Source organism: Pleurodeles waltl, chromosome 4_1, assembly GCF_031143425.1.
Source record: "Pleurodeles waltl isolate 20211129_DDA chromosome 4_1, aPleWal1.hap1.20221129, whole genome shotgun sequence".
Classification (NCBI taxonomy): domain Eukaryota; kingdom Metazoa; phylum Chordata; class Amphibia; order Caudata; family Salamandridae; genus Pleurodeles; species Pleurodeles waltl.
The window spans coordinates 962,001,567-962,014,327 of NC_090442.1; positions in this window are offsets into that span (position 1 = coordinate 962,001,567).

Sequence of the window (12,761 nt, forward strand, 5' to 3'; positions counted from 1 at the left end):
CTATGTAGAGATGTATGTCCATGTGACCCAAAATTATTGAAGACACAAGCTACTTGTGCAAGCAGGTATATGTTACAGGTACATAGTGTCCTGCTCAGGATTACAATCATTACACACAAACACATTAATAAAAGTGTCTGGTCACACAAAACATTCTATTCCAGTCTACAGCACATAGGCTGTCTATATGTCTGGACTTTATGAAATAGGAATGTTTGACTCATACATAGTCAAAGTACATATTCCAAAGTACAGCCTCCCAGACCATGGAAGGAAGGAATTTGTCAGACATTGACTCGTAGAATAGACAAACATTAAAGTGGATGATGTCACCAGCTTGATGCTTATCACCTATCCCATCAAAGTAATCCAACATCACATAATCCAAGATGCGGACAGATGGCAGTTAAACAGTCCTTGATCACATGCCCTTCATAATCCAATGATCATGCATCTGGTGGTATGACACAGACATATGTCAGTGTTGTGTCATAGGCACTGTGGCCTGCAATGATTAAACACATCTACAGGTACATACTGATCATATAAAAAGTGTTAAGCAAATGTAAAGGAAAAATGACTTGGTTGCAATCTATTACTACATATTTCATACCCACATAATGACACACATGATGCAATCGGCCCACCACAGCATACAAAACAAGTCTAATGTGCACTTCTGACCTTTCACACAAGCACTGTGCAAGCTGTCTTGGCACAGGTCTCATACACCCAAACTCTGTGACCGACATTACCTTGAAAAATCCATGTCAACTTCGTATGTTAGAACAGCATCAAATACTTGCCAATGTCACAACTCTGACATGCCCACATGAGGATGGTGAAGGTACCTGTACAAATAAAGAACTAGGAATATAGGCTTGGAAATATACCTATTACACAAATCACTTAGCAAGTATCTGGAAATGAAATTTCATTGCAAGGAAACTAGTGCAAACAAAGAAACATCATCAAGGTGGGGATATGTCAGAAACTGACACATCAAGCATTTTTTGGCTGAATATTGCAAGGTATCAGATCCCCAGCTGTTTCAAGAACACTCAACTCCAAATATGTTCTCAACTACAGTTCATTGTACAGTCAGTCATTACATCATATGACATACTTATACTCTTGATGAAAAGTAGGTGATGATGAGATCTTACCGCAAGTCGGCTGCTTCCCCTTTGATACTGTCATCCTCATTCGGCATTTCAGGAGTCTAACCCTGTGGCACTGCAGGCTCCCCCTCCTATGAGATGTGCGGGATATTCTCCTGCAAGGAAATGTGGAGCATGCAGCATGCCACAGCGATCTGACACACGTTTCCGGGTGAGTAGAGGAGGTCTCCACCAGTAATGCCCAGACACCTAAAAGTGGCCTTCAGGAGCCCAAAAGCCCACTCTACTACCCACTGTGTTCTTCCATGGGCCTCATTGAAGCAGACTTCCCCTGGCATAATTAGATTCCTTAGTGGCGTCAACAACCAAGGATGGTTCGGATATCCAGACTCTCCTGTTAAGGATAAGACTTATGTGCAGCAATGAGTCAATCAGTTTGTGGTTGAAGCACCTTACCTTGCACACACACAATCAGGACAGTTGTGACTTACCAACCAGCCAGGCCCTCTCTGGGTACAGTTGTGAGATCAGCTGGGGTATGGTGCTGTTCAGCATTATAAAGGGAATGGAATTTCTTTATGTTACCTTGGTCTGTGGTGGCACCAAGCCAACATTTGTGTCATCAATGGCACCCACCTCATGTGGGAGGCGGGTAAAACCATAAAAGTTAGCCTTCACTTGGGCTAAATCCTCACGTCTGGGATACTAGATATCGCTGTCAAGGCATTTCAACATTGCTGAGAGGACATCTTTCAGCACCATACTGATCATAGGTATGGACATACCAGCTGATAGGGCCACTGTATGTTGAAAGGACCCTGTGGTTAGGAAGTGCAACACTGACATAATTTGTACAATAGTGGTATGCTGGTTGGATAACTAATAGCTGTCATCAGATCTGGCTCCAACTGATGACCTAAATCCACTATTGTTTGCCTATCCAGGCGGTAGTACATGATAATATGAAGGTCTGACTGTAGACTGTAACCAGGAGGTTGTCACATCCTCTCTATCCCAGGGTAGCCATGTGTGAAAAGACATGATTTCGAACATTAGTTAGTGTGTCCACAGCAAGATACATGATGCCTGTCAATGATATCAGCATTTCTGATTGTATAGACATGGCACCCAGTAAACATCGTTGCTGGCAACTACACAAGGATCACATGTGACCCCCGTGGTTTTCAAAACATGTGTCCAAAACATGGATTTGGACCAAACTCAAAGATGTGCAATTTATTTGCCCCTCAAAATGTATCTTTATATTCTGACTGTCCTGCAACATACTACTATGGTGGTTCAGTAGAAGGACCTACAAGACAGGATGTGGATGTTTGTGAGGTAGAAACATGTTTTATAGATGTGACACAGTTTATAAACCCCAATGCAGCATTTCCTGCTGCCAAAATGGCTTATGCCTGACCTACTCCACTGGACATAAGGAACTGGCCAGCAGCAGAAGTTTTCATAGTGGTAGGCAGTTACAACCAGGGCGGACGGAGCCACAGCCACAGGTTAATGTTGCTGGCAATGGTGGTTGCGGACCAATTGCTGTGCCTTCAGGCAGTGAGGACTGCGTACATGGCTTACGTGACCACCATGTTCGCAGATTCACTCACTTGACTCCTGACACTCCTGCCAGAAACACCTCCATGAACTGAGCTGCTGTGTTCCACCTCTGGTAACAATCATGCCATGTACAGAAGGTGATAGGGCCCACACCTTCTCTCCAGAGCAGCTGGAGAGGCTTTTTACTGAGGTCTACCCATGTATGAACAGCTCTGTGGCTCACCAAAGGAACAGTTAAGTACCTCATGTGTGCAATGTTTTCTGTGCTTCACCATCCTTTTCTTCCTTACATGCTACAATGTGCCCCAGTGTGCCAGTTAGACTTTTTGTGTACCTGTTGTTGCAGTCTGTGTGACATCAATGGGATGTACAATGTGCAGGCATTGGTGGTCAGTACCATATGTTAAGTTCAGTCAAAATGTGTTTTTTGAGTTTTTTGGGGTCCTAGATAACCCTTGTTTTGGATGCACATAAGTAGGTAAGGAGACATTCCTGCTATCCAATGACCTCTCTGTCCTGATAGTTGTAAAAGTAAGACAACATGTATGTGATATGTGAATGACAGCAGGAGTTGTGTATGCATCTTGTATGAGTCATTTGAGAATCATGTGAACAATGTGTACAGTGTCACAGATCATTCAAATCACATCTGGCCTTGCTAAACTGTTGTACGGAAGGTATATCATGACTCACTGTGTCCTTCAGGGTGCCACACACACCACATGCCAAATTACTAATGGCCACATGATGTACTGTCATGCATAGAAGTGATGGGAATGGAATGTCATGTAGGTTCTGTCTACTCAGCCTGAAGAGACCAGGGCCTGTCAAATGTGTCACCTAACATGGGACATAAACCAGCCTATGGGAGAGTCACTAGGCTATGCAACTGTGGCACTGTGTCCACTCCCTGTACCCCAGCAGATTCTGGCATGTGGCCAATATGATGCTCTAATCGCAAAACCTACCGTAGATACCTCATTCTTTTGACAAGATTATAAACGGTAACAGAGGTAAATGATTAAACTAGTCCATGTGTGCAGTTTGCATCATTGTCAATGTGTGTCTTTGGCTCATGGCAGGTCCCTTACTCCCACAGCTTAGTTATCACCTTCACACTTCATATTTGTCCCATACAGGCTTATTGTATAAATGACAGTCCCAACGTGTGTTGATTCCTGGGAGGCTATGATATGTGACTTGTGAGCTTGGTCACATAACAGAAGCTGTACAATGCATGCCTTTGTAAGTTTAATGCCATATTTGTAGGATAGAGACATATGCCATATGACTTTTTTGCGATACAGTTACATACCACAGAACCCACCTCCTGAAGTGGCATGAGTCTGCATTTGTTATTCCAAATGTCCAAACATGGACAAGGAGACACTTTCTGGACCCATCATGCCAGCCTCTTGCTTGTTACTCAAGTGCAATGGTGAAGTATGTTATATGGCAGTTACCTGTAGGGACTGTATGGAGTGAGTCAATCTCACAGAGTGTGAATGTGTTGGTCCATTCAGGCTAAGGAGTTTACCCTTCAGAAGTCACATAGGTGTGTAGTGTTTCATTGTGGCTCACATCACAGTGCAGGTTGATGGAGCAGGGGCTACCTGATGAAGGTAAGCTTGCTTACTCATTGCAGGACAGGAGCAGGGTAAGGGGTTAGTCTGCAGCTGCAAATACATATGTTTGTAGTCATGTCCCCGTACTTATTGGCTTGAGTGTTTCACATTTGTGGAATATTAACAAATTGAAACATTCTAGCTTGGTGTTTCTGAAATGTATGTGACTCAATCATTTGTGACAAAACCTTTGGTTATAATCTCTTGATTTGTGTTTGAATCCATGCAGATGAACACCCATCATAAGAAGGAGCTATGGAAAGCTATTGACAAAAAGGTGTGGACTCTGGGGGTCCACAGCCAGCAGCTATTGGACGAGGTGGGAGGACCTGAGATGCGGGTCCCAGAAGATCACTGACATCCAGCTGGGTATGTCTTCCCAACAAGGGTGGGCTGCCCATCGGACCATGACCCACCCCCTTATGGCCTGCATTCTGGCAGTAGCCTACCGGGACCTTGATGGGGGTTTGAGGATAGCACAGCAGCCACAAGTGGGTGAATACAGGGCATATTCCTTCCTGTCACATTGCTAAGTGAATATGTTAAGTTATGACAGCTTCTCCATATGGATGAACCATCTGTAACACAGTAAATGAGTGATAGTTTGTTTAGACATGTCATGTGTTGCATACTGATAAGCCTTTCCTATTGGCCTAGGGACCTAGAACACAACTGTGTACAATCCACAAACAATTTGCTCTCCAGGACAACATATGGCTGTGTACAGTGATCAATAAAGTACTGTTTGTTGTTGTGTTGGGTGTAATTTCTATGCAACAGACCACTACTCTCCAGTGTTACACACCAAAATAAAGATAGTGATAGATCACTGTACTCAGCCATGTGTCTGGTGAAAGGAGTATATTGGCCTCTGCCACCCAGAGGCTACTTGTCTTCAGTGTAAGACGGGTGTTGGTGCCTCACTACTGTATGTAATGTGAAGATGGCCATCATACATGTGACACTGCATACATTTTTTGTGGGGTGCAGCTATAGATCAATACTTTCCAGTGGTAAGTGGGGAATGTTAGTTGACATGAATTATGTGCCATCACTATTGCCAACATTCCTTGTTCCTACATGTCAGCATGTGTCCCTTTCTCTTTAGAAAAACACTTGTAAGCTGCTGTTTCATGCATGGTATACCTGTGTTGAGGGGATAATTTCTGTATTTCCTCACATATATGTGCATGCCAACCTGTGTGTGGAACAGTACATTTACAATGGGGGTATATTTCATGTTGTGCCTCAGACAGCGGTGTGTCACCACTGATTCTTGGCTGACACATACCCCAACCCATCATATCAAGTAATTTGGCTTGTACAACTGCAGTAGCAATGAGGGACATGACAGGTAGGCCTAGAGGAGTTACCCACAATATGCATTTCCATGCCATTGATGCAGAATCGAGTAGCAAAGTGCTTTGCAGATGTGAAATGGGGACATTTGTAACCTGACTTTTGGCATGCATCATGGAGTGATTTGCAGTTATGTTGGAAACACGTGTGTTTGGGTACAAGCATTGATCCACAGACATCTGGATTTGCATGACCAAAATAGAGACAATAATGTAGCTTTTACCTGGGAAACATGTTTAGGCCTTCTACCAGTACTTGCAAAACTCTGGCCTCTCCAACATCCAAACGACTAATGACATCTACTGATGCACTCAGAGTATATCATTGTAAGGGGTGCCAGATATCAGTGGTGATTTCCCTGAGACTTGCTGATTCATTGTGCTGTGGAATTTAGAGACACATCTCCCCGACATTTTGTGCATTTTGCCTAGAGTGTACATTTCCATGCCAAATGTATGGCATATCTGAGCAACATTAGTACTACCTCCATGACTCCATTGGGACAAATATCACTTTCCATGTCACCCTCTCCAGGCTATTGCATCAGTTTGTATTGTTGTGTTGTTATGTATGTGACAAATAAAGGTCTACATGACCTTGTGTAGGATTTGTAGGAATGTAGTTGACACTGGCCTACTATTATGTAAGGTAAGTGATGTATGCTCCACAAGCCAAAGCATTGAAGGTAACAAGGTCTCCTACTTGTTCAATGGTTACTGTGATTGCACAACTTCAGCCATGCAATTGTAGTTGTCAGAGATCATGGTCTTGTGATCTGTGGGCAACTGCTGATAGTTCAGATGACATGTAAACATATTGTATGGAACATGAATGGGCCGCTTAGGTGGAGTGGGGAAGCATCTGGCTAGTGGACCACGTGGCCCGACGGGTGAAGGGAGTACCACAGGGGAGAATGGATCTACATCCTCATGATCATCATATTCTTCCTTCAGTGGCCCTTCCCGAGTGGTGGTGGACCCATCGGGACGTACCCCTGTACCATCTTTGTCCACCACCCCAAGTTCTATCGCCACCCTCTCTTTTGCTCCCCACTCAGTTGGCTGTGCCCACTCACACAAAATTGTGGGTATCTCCTTTCATGCAGGCACCTCCACCCCAGCCCCTGTTACTCCAGCTTCCCTCAGTGAGGAGGCTATTGAGCATCTGAGGAGAATCTCTGTTTATCAGAAAGCCACTGTGAATGCCATTCAGGGGTTGTCCACCCAATTGCAACAGACATTTGTATTCCTGGAAGGCATTTAAAGTGCAATGTCTGTCCTTCAGAGAAGTTTTCCGGCCCTGTCCTCCTCATTGATGGCAGCCAGTCAACCCTACCTTCCATCCCCCTTCACCTCCCTCTTCCCAATCCAAATAACCCCTTCTCCTGTCTATCCCTAGAACACAGAGCAATCCGCATGCACCCACCTCAACACATAAGAGCAGCACACATAAACACAAACATTATAAAACATACGGACATGCAAGCACTCAACAGACACCCACACACACATCCCCAGAGACCCCCACCGTACCACACACCAGCATACCCACAGGCACCACCACAACAGTCCGTGACACGCCCACAACACCTTCTACACCTGCAGACACCACTGCAACAGACACACAGACATCCACCACTACAAGCATACCCGCAGACACCACCCCAACATACACACACACACATGCACCACTCCATCACCCAGCACCTCCACCTCCCAGCCCCCAAGACACACAAGGGCCAACAGTCACACACGCAACAGACATCATCAAACATAAGCATATCTCACACACACGCACATACACAAGACATCCATATCGACACAGCAGAGAACCACTCCCTCAACATCCAAATCCCCACCCCCCTTCTGCTGACCAACCTGTTGTTCATAAGACAGATTTTATGTTTGAGCTTGCCCTTTCCCCTGTTCCCTCCCCTGTCAAACTTGCCCACCCTGCAAGGCCGCATGCCCCTCCCCCTCCAAGGAGAACCCCACCCCTCCTAAGAAGCAGTCTTTCCTTTCAATCCCAAACCCACCCATACCAAATCCAATCCCCCCAAGGATGATCCCTAAGGTGCCTGCCTGCCTACTTGATGCCCCTTTCTGTGGAGGTTCCCTGGCAGTAAAGGAGTCAGGTGTGAGCACAGTAATGTGCATGGATAATTGCACATGGACTGGCCGATGGCCTTGGATAATTTACATTTGTTTATGAATAAACACAAACAGCTGTTTTTTGGGTACACATTTATCCTATAATTCGTTTTCTACCTTTATGTTGTTCCTGAGTAACTTGTGTTGTCTGCCTACAGTTGTGTGTGAGCACCACCGGCCTCTTTTTGCTGCCTGGCGGTGCAGGCATAACTGCAGCGGTCTTTGCTCTATAGGCCCGCATGACTTGTAATACAGCGGTCCGACCGCTAACCCGATGGTAGTTGGTCCGCCATCACTGCCATGGCTGTCTACAGACCACCAAACTCGTCAAAAATTTTACCGCCGGCTAACGCCATTTCGATGCACCGTGCGGGCGTCAAATTTATACTTTGACGCACGGCGGCGCAACCAACAGGTGGGAGTCATTTTTTTGGACGCACATCGCGGCGTCAAGTCGTAAAGGAAAACGACGTTAACGCAACGTAAATGACTGTGGGTCGATTTACGACAGCGCAACCCGGAAAGCGCCGTTTTTTTGACGCAATAGCGTCAAAAATACCTGCGAACACTGCCCTTTTCAGCAGAGGAGAGCCAAAATGGATCCCAGATGCCACTACAGACCCCAGGAAGATGACAGCAGACCAGGAACCAGCCAGGATGATCCATACGGGAACCAGGACATATATAGAAAAAAAAGAAAGTGTCGCTTCAGTGCAGAGGAGCAGGAAATCCTGGTTAAAGAGGTGACGGAACACCAGCACCAACTGTTCATCACCTCTAAGTTGCCAATCAGTAGGAGAGAGGCCATATGGCAACAAATTGTTGACAAGATCAACAGTGTGGCTGAAGTATGCAGGACAGTCACCGAGTGTAAGAAACGCTGGCATGACTGCAAACGTAGGGCAAAGGAAAAAATGGCCAGGAACAGGAAGGCAGCACTGCAGACTGGAGGTGGGAGTCCAGCACACCAGGAGGCCCTGGACCACATGGAGGAGATGGTCGCAGCCGTCATCCCTGAGGAGATTGTCACAGGGATTCAAGGACAGGACAGCGCAGACTACCACGAGACAACGCACATGCAGGGTAAGTCGCATGGGGAATTATAATGCAATAATGTTAACTGCAACTGGGGTGGGGAATACCTACTACACAATGCATGTAAGTCAGCATATATATGGAGTGGCATGGGTAAAGGGGCACGGCAGGGGGGCATGCCCTGCACAGACAGAAGCTGGGGCACGACATTACACAACACCAACAACAGTCCCGTGGGGGCATCCTGTAATGACAACAATGGAGCTAAGGGAAAGCCTCGACAGGTGGGAAGACCACTACGTCAAACTTACATTCTGGCACTCGTCAGTCAAAATATCTCCTACATCAACTAGGTCCCTATCAGTAATCCAGTAGCCAAAACAACAACTGCAATGTAACTGCAACAACAGTTGACACTACCACCTCTGATCTCTGTGCAGCTATAGTAGCCAATGGCAGTAACCTCCCCATGGAACATACATTCCTAAATTATGGGGTGAGGATGACATCTGCAACAATCTCCAGAAATAAGACAAAGGCACCAGTACACTCAAATGTCAATGCCCATAGTTGACACATACATCAGCCAAAGTAAACAGCAACAGGAGCCACACAGCACTAAGGGCACACACATGCTGCATATGTCAGGGTCCTTCACGTGCCTGGCTAACCAGGCAACATCACAAATGTCATACTGCTCAGACAACAACATTGAGGAGGGGACACATGCAACTGGTCACTGAAATACACCTGCACAGTTAGAGGACCAAATAGGACATTGATACTATAAACAGGACAATCCAATTAAACACACATTACCCAACATCAGCTGGAAACATTAACAATGTCTACATCCATATCACATCGTATCATTGCCATGCATAGGATATGCCACATAACAATTACAATTAGGTCAATGTGAACAATCAGAGATTGGGGCAGGTCCTGAGAGGCAAGTGTGCTGCCAGGGCAATCACAACACCCACAGCCAGTGAAAGGTCTCACCATAAGAATAGAAATACACGCAGGGTCAAGTAGGACAAAAAGATGGCTATTCCCTAATTGGTACAAAGCAACACCTATAGGCGATTAGGCAGACAAGTCTGATAACTCTATATCATACATGTGACACACAGGTGGGCCATAGGCCTATAACAATGCCCATATGAAGGACAGCAGATACCAATACCAAACAAGATCACAAAGTAAATTCATCCAAAGGCTTGCATGTTACGGCAAAATTGTCACAACACAGACACACTAATTGTACCCTGTTTCATTGCAGAGGAACATGGATCTCCTGCTGATATGCCTGTCCCTGATTTCCCTGATGACATGGATGACGAGCCCATAAACATTCCCCAGGAGACCATCCAAAAGGTCCTTGAAACCCTCCAGACCCCACCTTCAGTCACAAGGAGGAGCACAGAACAAGCAGCCATCACAGAAGAACCACCCACCAACCCAATTGCAAGACCTGCCAGCTCCTACATAGCTGAGGACTCAGACGATACTGGAACCAGCTTTGAAAGAACTGTAGTTGGAGTACAGCGGGAGCTGGCCAAGGAGGTGCGGGTGGGGATGCAAACTATGGCAGCCAGCCTTGAGGGGGTGCGCTCGTGCATGATGTCATCTGCAGATCAGGCAGCAGCTATGCAAGCCCTAACATCCATACTGCAAGGACTGCAAGAAACTATAAAGGAATTCACCACTGCAGTAAGGGAGTTGCCACAAAACCTCGCACCCCAAACTTTCCACTGCATGCACAAATGCAATCATGACTCCCTCAGGGCCGACCTGGCTGCCTACCATCGTGATGTAGCTGCTATTCTCAAAAACCAGCAGGCCCTCCTTGCAGCAGTACTGCCCTTAAGAACTTCACAGGGAGCAGCCACCGGGATGTCTGACTCCACGTCTTCTAACACTGAGGTGTGTGTTGCCCCTTCACAACCAACAACAACAAGGACAAACCAGGCAACACACACATCAGAAGAAGAAGACATGGAACAGATCACATTCTCACGGAAGAGTACCCGGAAGCACTAGTCCCTGCAGCATGGCCTACTTTGACCAAGGTCCTATGTTTTGTCAATTGCCAGTCTCACTACAACTATACTCAATGACTGTTCTGCTAACCACTGTATGACTAGTCAGCATTGCCAGTGAATGTCTCTCTCCTACTATTCGGCAAATCCTGTCCCTCTGCACTGTCTGTTACATCACCCCAGCATGTCAGGAGCATCATCCACACCCCTTCTGTAGGATCACCATGTAAGAATGCACCAGAACGGACTCAGCAAACATGGACAATGTACATTTTGCACTACAGCACCTATCAATAAATAGCACTTGCACACCTAATATGTCTCTGTGGTATTATACACTTTAACTGTGCAGTAGATAACTCAAAAGTGCCTGTGTGACAACCATGTAGCTTGTCAATACAACTGTCCTGACATCATGTAGTCTGAGACATCTGTGCAGTGGCCAGGATTGCATCATAGTCTGACCATCCTGAGGAGAATAACTGATGAAGGGACAAACCACACACAATTATGCAGTGTTGGACAGAATAATGGTCCATCTATAGCAATCCAAGTCAACTAATGGTGGCTGATAAATGTAGGCACCATGCAATACTAAAACATGAAATTATGCAGTATAATCTAAGCAAACACAACTAAACACAGCATCAATCACCCTTTCTGAGTATACTTCCATGAAGGAAAGTCATGCTGAATTTTTGCACACATGATCTATGTCAGCAATGAAGACAACAAGACAAGAGTGTTAACAACACCTCATCTACAAAGATGTCCCTGAACATCACACTGCAGTCCGACCTAATAAATTACACACAATACCAAGTCTAGAAGCACACTTTGTGATGTAGAATACCTACTCATCAACACAAATCCTTGGTGATCCATGTAAACTACTAATGGTGGATATATCAAATGGTGGATACTTACCAAGTTAGCACAGGGGTAGCTGCAATTTTAAACCTCTATTTTCTTTGGTGTGTAGCATAGGACCCAAATGTCATAGAAAAACAATCACCTACACTGATGTCAAGGCCATGATCAAGTAGCAGTTAACACATAATGCAAAGGGTTAACTATATGTTTATTCATATGTATTCACACCAGAGGCAACTAAGGGAAAAGTCATACCTACACTAATCTAACCTGACTACTCCTAACCCACAACTGTCCCTAACTAACCTAAGCTAAACTTACTCTACACATATAACAATATAATTTCAATTTTTTTTTTTTCTAAACAGACAGGAATCCCAACATTGACCGCCACCCACCCACCCACACACACAAAAATGAAAAATAGAAAGAATAAGGACCCCCCACCCTCCTCCCTAACACTAACTAAGCTAACAACCTACACTAACTTAACACTCATCCCCAAAACCGAACTATCATGACAAAAAGGAAAGAGGAGAGAGGGGAGGGATAAATTTAAAACAATCAATAAAGTCCTAGAGGTTGGCCCTCCGTAGGGTCCGTCTGATGGACCTAACCCTCTTCTTAATGTAGGCCACATCCTGGCTCAGCTTGTCCACCTTACGAATAAACTTGTCCATTTTCCTGTCTAAAGCCAGGAATGCCGCAGGGTCAATAGGAGGGGCTGCTGCTGTCTGTGTGCTGGCAGAGGTGCTCGGTGTGGGAGTTGTTGGTTGCCCACTGGACTGTCCTGCAGCTCTGAAATTGCTGGGTCCAGGTCGTGCTGCAGAGGCAGGGTCAACTGTCCCCGCCGTTGCTGGGGCCACTTGGGGAGAACTGGTGGAAGTGGTGGTGGTGGCTGTAGTGGGCAATGTTGGGCCACCCTGTGGTGAGGCCCACCATGCTCCGGAGGCCCGATCCGCTTGGTATTTTCAGGCCATCCTT